This window comes from Numida meleagris, chromosome 1, assembly GCF_002078875.1.
Source record: "Numida meleagris isolate 19003 breed g44 Domestic line chromosome 1, NumMel1.0, whole genome shotgun sequence".
NCBI classification, from domain to species: domain Eukaryota; kingdom Metazoa; phylum Chordata; class Aves; order Galliformes; family Numididae; genus Numida; species Numida meleagris.
In genome coordinates, this window is record NC_034409.1 from 109774638 (window position 1) to 109785279 (window position 10642).

General features: G+C 42.2%; 1 long non-coding RNA gene across 1 annotated transcript in view; it reads right to left on the minus strand.

The window, feature by feature from the left end:
• The window catches only part of LOC110403793, a 102245-nt gene extending 97098 nt beyond the window's left edge, over positions 1-5147 (minus strand). Inside the window, exons 1-2 of the long non-coding RNA XR_002441837.1 lie at positions 3171-5147; positions 2465-2717 (exon numbers count right to left, since the gene is read on the minus strand). This is a non-coding gene — a long non-coding RNA (uncharacterized LOC110403793). The remainder of the gene's footprint in view (positions 1-2464; positions 2718-3170) is intronic.

Consider the following 10642-nt stretch of genomic DNA (forward strand, 5'->3'; position numbering starts at 1 on the left):
TGGACAGTTGGACTGGATGATCTTAGTGGTCTTTCTCAACCTTAATGATTCTGTGATTCTGTTCTTTAGATCCGTGAGAGGATTTACTGGTCTCAGAGAACACCATGAGCCTCTCCTGGCTATCAAACTAGGACTAATTCAAATCTACAGAAGCCCTTCCAAACACTCTGTTCAGGGACTAACTTAAACCACCTTAAGCACAGTAGCAGTCAGCCACACTGCCCTAACCACACTGTGCAGGCTCAGAAAGTGCTGATACCATATCTGTTGGAGAGTCACCAGAACACTGTGCAGGCACCAATGGAGCCACATCTGAAGTGGTAGTCACTATCTCACCCCTCCCCACTCCAGAAGCTGCTCACTGTGGTAATGGCTCCAAACCTGTACCCAACCCCTCTCTCCCATGGATAACACATATTTAATCTTGACCAACTGCCCAGTTTGGCACAAGGGCTTTTCCCACCATGAACAGTTCCCAAGCACAGCGTGAGGCACAGGCCCTTGCACAGCTCATGGATCATAGAATCATAGGATCATTAAGACTGGAAAAGACCACTAAATCAACTAGTCCAACTGTCCACCTACAACCAGTATTGCCCACTGAACCATGTCCCTCAGTGCCACATCCACACGGTTCTTGAACACCTCCAGGGACGGTGACTCCACCACCTCCCTGGGCAGCCTGTGCCACTACCTCAACACTATTTTGGAGAAGAACTTTTTCCTAATATCCAACCTGAACTCACTGCCCAGCATCTCCAAATTATAGCTCCTCTCCATCTCCATTTATCTGTCCCTTGTGCATTTTATAGTGCTTAACCTGATTATCATCTGCTATTGTGGAAATATCATACACTTTGTAGTTAGCCACTTTGTTTCTGTGCCAAGGATGCTCTCAAGCTCCTGTTGCTAGTAGCACTGGTTTCTCTTCATGGCATAGATCCTTAAATGCAGTAGTTATACATTACTTGAGCAGCACATATTTCTCCCTAAAATAACACAGGTGTCTCTATAGACCTTCACAAGGCCTTTGATGCACTCCAGGCATCCTGCTTTTCATTCTGTTATTCAGGAACACAACTAAAATAATTGGGCTTTCGTAGTTTCTAAGTCTCTTTTTTTTTTTTTTTTTTTTTTTTTTTGACTTCTAACAGGGTGAGTGGTCACGTGAAATACAGAGCTCAGAGGAAGCTGGAAGAAAAGGGAATACATGAGTATGCTAGGAATTAAGCTAGCTCTCATTGCTTGCTTCCGGAGAGGTGTGTGAAGCCTGCAGAGCAGTTGATCACAGATGATAGTACAATTCTGAAAACAAGAGAAGAAGGTGAATGAATGGAAAAAATATAAGCGAAAGGATACAAAGAAGTATGGAGCTCCTGAAGCAAAATTTCACTCTCCTGAAAAGTACAGGCAAAATCCCTGGAGATTCCTGTCTTGAGCATACCAGCAGGGAAATCCACATCTGTGACAGGTGAGAAACAAAGATTGTTCCAGCTCCTTCACTGGGTTCTCCCTGGGCTCTACCAGGATGCACAAGGTGCCCAGAAATGAGTCACTGAGACTTGAGTGGTGTCCAGGTGGAGCAATTCCTGTCTTTTTCTGAAGCTCCATTTGCTCAGAGTGCACGAGTTAATCTGCATCAAATCTTTGCTACGAAATTAATTAGTTCTCTTGACAGGGATATTTGAGGACAGGTGAGTGGCTATAGCTCGTGCAGACTGACCCCTCAGAACACATGCATGCTCAATGCGGTGCCTTTGGCCTGCTCCAGTCCTCCAAGGGTACACCATCAAGGCCCTCATCCTGCCATAGCCCCCAGTACACACATACTGTGCCACTGAAATATGGTAAGAGCAGGCAGCAAAACAGCCTTCCTGTTTGCTTCCAGATTTTCTGCTTATACATGGCACATGCAGTGCTTGAGGTCAAGGTCTAGGGAAGACAGGGACCTGCTACTTAGTTGGTACTATGTTTATGCACATGTATTTGTAGGAGGGAAAAAGTATTCTGGAAAAATACAGATATCCTGAACTCGCGGTATGTCATTTGCTAGGGCCCAGGAATATCCTCCATATAGGCAACAGGATCCTAGGACAGGAGGAAGAAATATATCTTGTGAAACAGACATTCTCATCATTTTGAAGTGTTCTTCCACTGCTACCAGGGCTTAAGTGGCTCAAGGTTAAATATTTATTAATCAGATAGAATAAAATAATTACATACGCTTTTAATGAAGTCAGCAGTTGAAGTATTATAACCTAAAGAGACAAATAGAAGTATTAAAGAGGAAAAAACACAAAATATAAGTTAAACGATATCCAGGGTCTGAAGTAGGATGTGCTGGTTATAAGTATATTGCATTGTGTAGCTGCACCAATCTCTCCCTACATAGTAAACTCCAGGAGAATGTTTCTGCGGTATCTCCACTTGCAAGCCAATAGTAAGAGCAGCAGCCTAGACTTACCCTGGAGTGACCTTGTACTTGGTCCAAATGAAATTAGTAGGGTTAAACAGGTTTTTAATCCAGGAGAGCAGAACGTCCACTTCTAGCTGTCAAAATGGCAAACTAAATCTAATCATCCAGTTTTGCCCTTCTCTGTAAGATAATCGAAGTGAGGAACTCTTTTTGCTGCAGTCAGATTCGTTGGGTGTGCGGACCTTGGTGAGGCCACAGAATGACTCCTTGAGCAAAGACCTAAAGTGGAAAATGCTCCATTCTAAAAAAAATAAGAAATAATTACTCTAGAGACAGAGACTTGTTACATTAGGTGTAAATCAGATGTGATATTAAATCCATATGCTAAAGGTTAACGTGTAAGAAATATTGCGTATTGATTGCAGCGCTTTAGAATTGGCCCATTTTTCATTAGTATTTTTTTGGCTTTGCTATAGGCACCAGCAATGATACAGAATGCCTCAGAATTACCTGCAGCTGTAAACAATAGGGCAAGTTTGACAAAGATAATAATGCTTTCCTTATTCTTGTGATAATAGTAAACAGCAGAGATCCCTAATAGCAGCATCAATTCCATCTCACAAGCAAGGAAAAATTAACATGGGAGAAAGAAACCGTGCAGATCTCCCAATAAAACCATAAAGTTGGTAGTAAAATGATCCAGCAGCAAAGGAAAAAGCAAAATCAATAGCAAAAAAAATGTGTTAATTAGTACCTTCTCCATTCTGCAGGATATATATCAGGCTTCAGTGCTTGCAGAAGCAGGAAAGCTTACGGTATCAGGGCAGCAGTCACTGAAACTCATCTCTCTATGACTGAGCAATTGTCCCCGATGGCCACTAAATTAAATAGAGGGAGACAGAGCTGATAACATTTTTTTTTCCCCAAGGACAAAAACGGATTGTGAAATCAGACATTTCACTGGCACTGCTCTTGACAGAACTGTGACACCCCACTTCCCCCTTATCTCTGTACAGTAACATCCCAAACTTCACAACACACATCCCCTGTGGGCAGCCCAGACCTGGCTGAGGCCCCACACACTCCCAGGCCTGAGATGGGACTGCTGCTAGCTGGGCTTCCTGCTGCACTCAGCTTTTTGACATCAGTGCCTCCACAGCCAGGAGCAGTGGCCCTCAGCTCTGGGAACTGTTGTACTGGGTTGTCCTCGGGCTCATACAGAAATGTCTCTGCTGATTTATGTCTGATTTGTGTTTTGTGGGTGTGCCTGTTTACATGCCTGCAAATGGGAGTGTGATGGCTAAGTATGCGCAGCAAGGAACCACAGAATAGCTGAGGCTGGAAGGACCCTCCGGCTCCATCTGGCCCAACCCCTGCTCCAGCAGGGACACTTAGAGCAGCATGCCCAGGCCCTTGTCCAGGTGACTTTTGAAGATCTCCAAGAAGAAGACCCCACAGCCTCTCTGGGCAGCCCGTGCCAGTGCTCTGTCACCCGCACAGCACAGAGGTGCTTTCTGCTGTTTAGAAGCTACCAGTGAGTGAAACCACAGCCTGCAGGTCCACCTGACCTGCACATGCACACAATGCTGTTAGCTGAGTTCATGCATGTGACCAAAATCTGGTTGGTATTCAACAGATAGTTCAGCTGAGGAATTAAGCCGTAGCACAACAGTGATCTCTGTTTTGTTCTTTACGCCTCTGCCGGCAATTCCAGTCAGACTTATTTTTACATTTTGCCTGCACCTCCACACTGCTATTTTTATAAAACAGTTACAGCCCAAGCTCTTTCCTTAGAGCTGGAAGAAAGTTTGCATGTGTGCTGCTCTCTGTCCATCAGCACTGAATTTCACCTGTTTACTTTTTGATCACTCAGTGTCCTGAAGCCCTTCCATAACTCCCCAGACAGCTTTCATTTGTACCGCACTCATAACTTAGTGCCATCAGCCGGAGATGAAGTTATTTTGGCAAGTTATCTGAAATGTCTTCTCCTCACAAAAATCATTGTATCTATCTAGCAGTCCCTCTTCTGTGAGCTCACCACTCCAATTAATGGAGGTTAATTGTGTATAACAAACAACCATTCACTGTATTCATCAAACTAATGTGATTTCCTTTTTAGAGAATTTATTACTTGAAAAATACAATTCTGTTCACTCAGCTTTCAAATGCACCAATGTGATGTGCTTGAATTTGGGGAAATCATTCATCCCAAGAGAAAATTACAAACTGCTCTTCAAAGAAAATGAGTATTTATCCATTAGTTGACATTTTAGATCTCTCTGAGCAAAAGAACAATGCCACTACTTTCAAAAGACATTAATTTACTAAGCGTTTTGTAGCATGGGTGATACTGCTATTGCACCCACTTGTTATACTGATTACACCGTTTTTTTGAAAAGTATCCTAAGAAAGATCCCAAGCAAGCAATCTCTCTTCTCAAATCACCCTCAGTTTGCAATCATAGTGCTAAAATTTAACTACTTTAAAAAGCAAAGTGCTGTAAAACCAGTGATAAGTAAGTACTTGTCAAGTTTTTTTCTTAAAGTTTTCATGGTTAAAATTAGTTGACTAATTAAACACTGTCCATTGAAATTAAGAGACATATATCATAGAACCATAGAATCATTTGAGTTGGAAGGAACCATTAAAGGCCATCTGGTCCAACTTCCCCGCAATGAACAGAGACACCAGCAGCTACATCAGGTTGCTCAGAGCCCCATCCAGCCTGACCTTGAGTGTCTCCAGGGATGGTACATCTACCGCCTCTCTGTGCAACCTGTGTCAGTGCCTCACCACCTGCAATGTGAAAAACTTACATCGAATCTAAATGTCCCCACTTTTAGTCTGAAACCATTTCCCCGTGTCCTACCACCACAGACCCTGCTAAAGAGTATGTCCCCTTCTTTCTTACAGACCCCTTTTAGATTCTGACAGGCCATTCTCATGTCACCCTGGAGCCTTCTCTTTTCCAGACTGAACAGCCCCAGCTGTCTCAGCCTGTCCTCGTAGGATAGCTGTTCCATCCCTTGGATCATTTTTGTGGCCCTCCTCTGGACACACTCCATCAGGTCCACATCTCTCCTGTATTGAGGGCTCCCCATCTGCTTGCACAAATTTTTGTGCTGATTGCTCTCTATTGGTGTGTGTCAAACACCAAGCTACTGCCATTACTGAGGCTCTGTTCATTCAGGTATTATGCAAAGGTCATTAAAGACATTTCATCCCAGCAAATTTGTAGTTAAAAAAAATTAAAAAGAGAACACACTTGGAATAACTTTAATTCTTATGCACATGGTTTTTATGGTATTTTCCTGCCATTTGTTCAGATTGCATTTGGTCTCACATCCAGGTCAAACTGTGCCTTGAAGGTAAGGTGCTCCAGCACGACTGTCCACGTGTATGTGAATGGAGCCCCTCTGACAGCAGTCATCACTTTCTAAAGATACATTAAACTTACAGGATATCTTATGAGGGAAGTACTCTGTATTACTTAGAGCAATTTCAATCTGATGATAAAGGGAGGCATACACAGCATGATGAAGAGAGAGAAATGGGAAAAATAATGGGAAGCCCCAGCAGAAGATAGATTAAAGGCCTCAGATCCTCCACTATGCCAACAAACCAGCTTCAGAGTCAATTCCACAGGGCCAGGCTCACTTTTCCAAATAGTATGTCTTTAGTTTTCGGAAGGGTTTGTCTGTAAGAGATAATAACAAAGCATAGAGGGGTAAAGAATGGTACATGAATCTTTGTAAGAGCATCTATTTAAAAGTCAACAGTCACTTTTATCTGCAGGTTAATTTCTCACTTCAGCTGTGTGTGAAGAAAAGATCATTAATAGCACAGGCGTAAGTTATGAAAATATTTTACTACATCTAATAAGACGCTAAACTGAATGAGAAGTATTCAGAAACACATTTTGACTGAAGAAAGCAAATACTAGTTTCAATTTAATCATTTTACTCCAGCAAAAATAACCACGGCCTTATTCACCCTCTTTAATATCTTCATGTCTCACATTTAGCTCCTTACCCGGGCATGGACAGAAGATCCAGGACGTCTAATACACATGGAGCAGATGCACTCTGTCTATTGAATGATACCATGGCACTTTTACCATGAAAGAAAAGTTCCAATGTTCTGTTCCAGACTATTATGTTGCAGAATTAGCTCTAAATAGGATCCACTTCTCCCACTTCCCTTCCCCTAAGACTCCCAAATAGTTACATATGCAGCCAGTAAAATGCACACACATTACTTCATCGGAACTTGCATTAACAGATTACATCCTGAGGGACTCCTTCCACACCAGGTAGTTTCTCAAAGCTAGCACTTCTGAACTAAACCTTTATCAAGTGCCTTAAATATGAAATACCTCCTGGGTGGGTGGGATTGTGAGCATTTTATTAATGTAAATTAAACAGCAAGAGTAGAAAAGACATAAAATGTTCCCAAAATCAAAATATTTAGTAGAAGCAAATAAAAAGAAATGCTAAAAAAAAAAAAAGAGAACCCTCAATCTCACTTGATGAGGTGATATTGCTTTAATCAGTAAACTGCAATCTTATTTCAGTACTGAAGACTGTAGCTACAAAGAGCATAAGAACAACCTAAATCATCTAACACTTGCTTAAAATGCTGCAACACCGGCAGGCTTATTGTAATATAATTGAGTAGCAGAGCAATTATACTCTGAGATTAATATTTATAGAACATAATCAGGTTTCCCTTATTTAAAATATTATTCAATAATTTACAGTCTTGAAAAGCATCTTCAAAGCTGAGCTACAGTTTGATATCAGTCTATGCTGAGAAGCACCAAAATCATGACAGGAACAGGAACAATGCTCACTGCATCTCAGAGACCACTCATGGAGCAGTCCGTCCAAATCCCATGCTTCAGGAGCGAGGATTCTCCTTTCTGCTCTTACGGTATAAAGTAGGTGTTTTGAAAGGGATTTGTAATGCTGACTGGGCAAGAAACACATGGAATCAACAGCGGTCAGATAGAGAGCTTCTTACCAGGAGAAGTCAGAGGGCGTTATATTTTCACAAACAACCCAAGAGTTGTGGTACTGACATGCTGACAATCCCTCTGAAGAAAAGAAAGTGTGCATCTCCAGGGTGACAGGTCAGTGACACAAGGACACAGTGACACGGAGCTCCAGGTTCACTTCATTTCGAATGGCATGCTCTCTCTAGCAGGAGCTATCACTTACTGTGTTTTTTTGCTGTACAAAGCCCAACAATGACCAGTTTGGGCCAAGGTCCTATGGGCTACTGCCCCGTGAATGGTGTGTAATAATGTCTATTATTTCTGGAATGTAGTTAATACTAGCTTCAGAGCACTTTAAATGTGAGAAAGTTATATGCCATGATTTCTTTATCTGAGTCAGACCAAGAACAGTGCCCACGTGACAGAAGAGACACGGAGCTACAAGGCAGTAAATCCCTTACACTCACAATATACTGGATCAATGTCTTGTTTCTATCCAAAGGGATTTATAGTATTATAAGATGTTATTTGTTTGTACTGACAGTTCTTTGGTCCACATCTTCTGCTTTAATGTGCTCTGATTCAAATTTCAAAATACATGCATTTAATGCTACTAACCAAGGTATTATTTTGCCTTATGAACATGTGGGAGAGTCCTCTGGTCTCCCTATCTTCAAGGTACATCCTGCTTATAGACACTGCAGAGCTACTACCTAATTCTGCAGCATTCAGCACCTAGTTTCTCTGGTATTAGTAGAATCACTGAATCACAGAATCATTTGAGTCAGAAGGGACCCTTAAAGGCCATCTAGTCCGACTCCCCTGCAGTGAACAGGGACACCTACAGCTCCATCAGGTTGCTCAGAGCCCTACTCAATCCGACCTTGAGTGTCTCAGGGACGCGGCATCCACCACCTCTCTGGGCAATTTGTGCCAGTGCCCCACCACCCATAGTGTGAAAAACTTCTTCCTTATCTCCAATCTAAATCTCTCCTTTTTTAGTTTGAAGCCATTTCCCCTTGTCCTGTCACCACAGACCCTGCTAAAGAGTCTGTCCCCTCCTTTCTTACAGCCCCCCTTTAGATTCTGAAAGGCTGCTCTCAGGTCTCACCAGAGCCTTCTCTTCTCCAGGCTGAACAGCCACAGCTCTCTCAGCCTGTCCTCGTAGGGGAGGTGTTCCATCCATTGGATCATTTCTGTGGCCCTCCTCTGGATGTGCTCCAACAGCTCCATGTCTCTCCTGTACTGAGGACTCCACATCTGGATGCAGTACTCCAGGTGAGGTCTCACCAGCACAGAGCAGAGGGGCAGGATCACCTCCCTCGCCCTGCTGGCCACACTTCTTTGGATGCAGCCCAGGACACAGTTGGCTTTCTGGACTGCAACGGCACATTGCTGGCTCAGGTCCAGCTTGACATCCACCAGGTAGAGATTCAAAGACCCCGCACCTGGGACAACTCTGTCTCCTACAGCACCCAAAAGCCACTTGGCACTGCCCATGGGAGCCCAGGTTCAATCAGCAGCTCTGCCCTCTGACTAACCTGGGGAAAAACACCAAGCCTCTCCTCCCTGGACATGGCCTGTGGCAGCAGCAGAGTAGAAGGCAGCCCAGCCAAGTATGTTCACTGGATATAACAACAGACTGCAGCAAACACACAAATGACGAAAATAGAATATTTGAGGTTGGATGAATTAAGCACATTGCATATACAGCTTCTGGTAGCAGGAAATGTGAGTTTTCACATCTGAGCAAACACACAGTTTTCTACACCCCCCTTCCTTAGTATTCAAAATGTAACAAGGCCAAATTTCTGCCTTGTTCATTCATACCATCTGATCAGCTTCTTGGCAGTAGCTGCCAGCACTGGACTTGATGTCATTTCACTAATGGGGACAACTTGCTGTATTGGTTCAAAACAGAACAAAAAAATGTTCTAGATTTCATTTTAGAACAGAATGCAGCATCTATCTTCTAATTCCCTTGTCCAATCTCCATCAACTGATTAGCAGTTTTGTGAAATTCTTGAAATAAAAGAGCATTTATCTATGGTGACTTGACCTAGACACGTTGCTCTGCCAAGCTGATTGGGAATGCTGTTGGAATAGAAAACATTTTTGCCTTCTGCCTTTCCAAAACCAGCAGCCAACTATGTCAGTCCCATTTTGTATATGGCACAGGTAGAAGCTACAACCTGATCACTTTCATTGTTGTTTCTTTAATTTCCTCCCATCAAACAGTACCTTATTTCCCTTTGCATTCATGGCTTTGCTGGCAGTCTAGTAATTCACAGAAGTACCTTTTTCATACCTTTAGCAAAGAGATTGTCATGAAAGTATTACCTTAAATGAACAATGCTAATATATACTTCTAAGCATAAGCCTGAATTGAAAATAAGGAGTTTATTTGATATTTACAGTACATTTGGTCATTTTTTTGGTAAATAATCATTCAAAGTTGGGAGTTTTTGTTTATTTGTTTATTGTTTCTCTACATGATGTATCTAATACATTAGTGAGGACAGTGGTGATGGGCTGATGGTTGGACCAGATTATCTTAATGGTCTGTTCCAACCTTAATGATTCTATGATTCTGTGATTTGTCAGTTCATGCGAAGGCACAGGCATTTTTATAAATGGCAAGGAGATAGTTATCTAATTACAGATCAAAATAAATGGCATGGGATACAAATGGTTACTTCAGCATCAGAAATAATGAAGAGCAAATGGATGACAACATCATTTTTACCACGTGCAGAGGAATAAAAAAGTATAGCTTGCACTCACCTCAGCCGGTATAGTAACCAATATCTCACATATATTGTGAGTTTGGTTATTTAAACAAACAGCCAGAGTTCTCCATCTTCAGCAGTTAGTTTGAAAAGAGAAGGTTCCTACTGTAATTTTCATAGGGGTGAAACTAGAGAAGAAATGGTAATTCTCTTGTCAGAAAAGGGACTCATCTGTGCCAGATCACTGATTCTGTAATAGACCTCAGTGCTTAGTCACATACATCGCTTGGTGCACTTTTTAATTTTTAGATTTAATTCTTCCCCTTCTTTATTTTTTTTTTCCTGTCTGAAAGAATCAGTCACATTTTGCATGTGAAGCTGGAGGGTGCCTCAGCTGAAGGATATTTGTTTAGCAGCTCAGCTGGAAAATACATTCTCAAACACAGACCCATAACAAAAGATCAGCTCTTTGTGCCTTGTTGGAGGTAGTACAAACCTCCA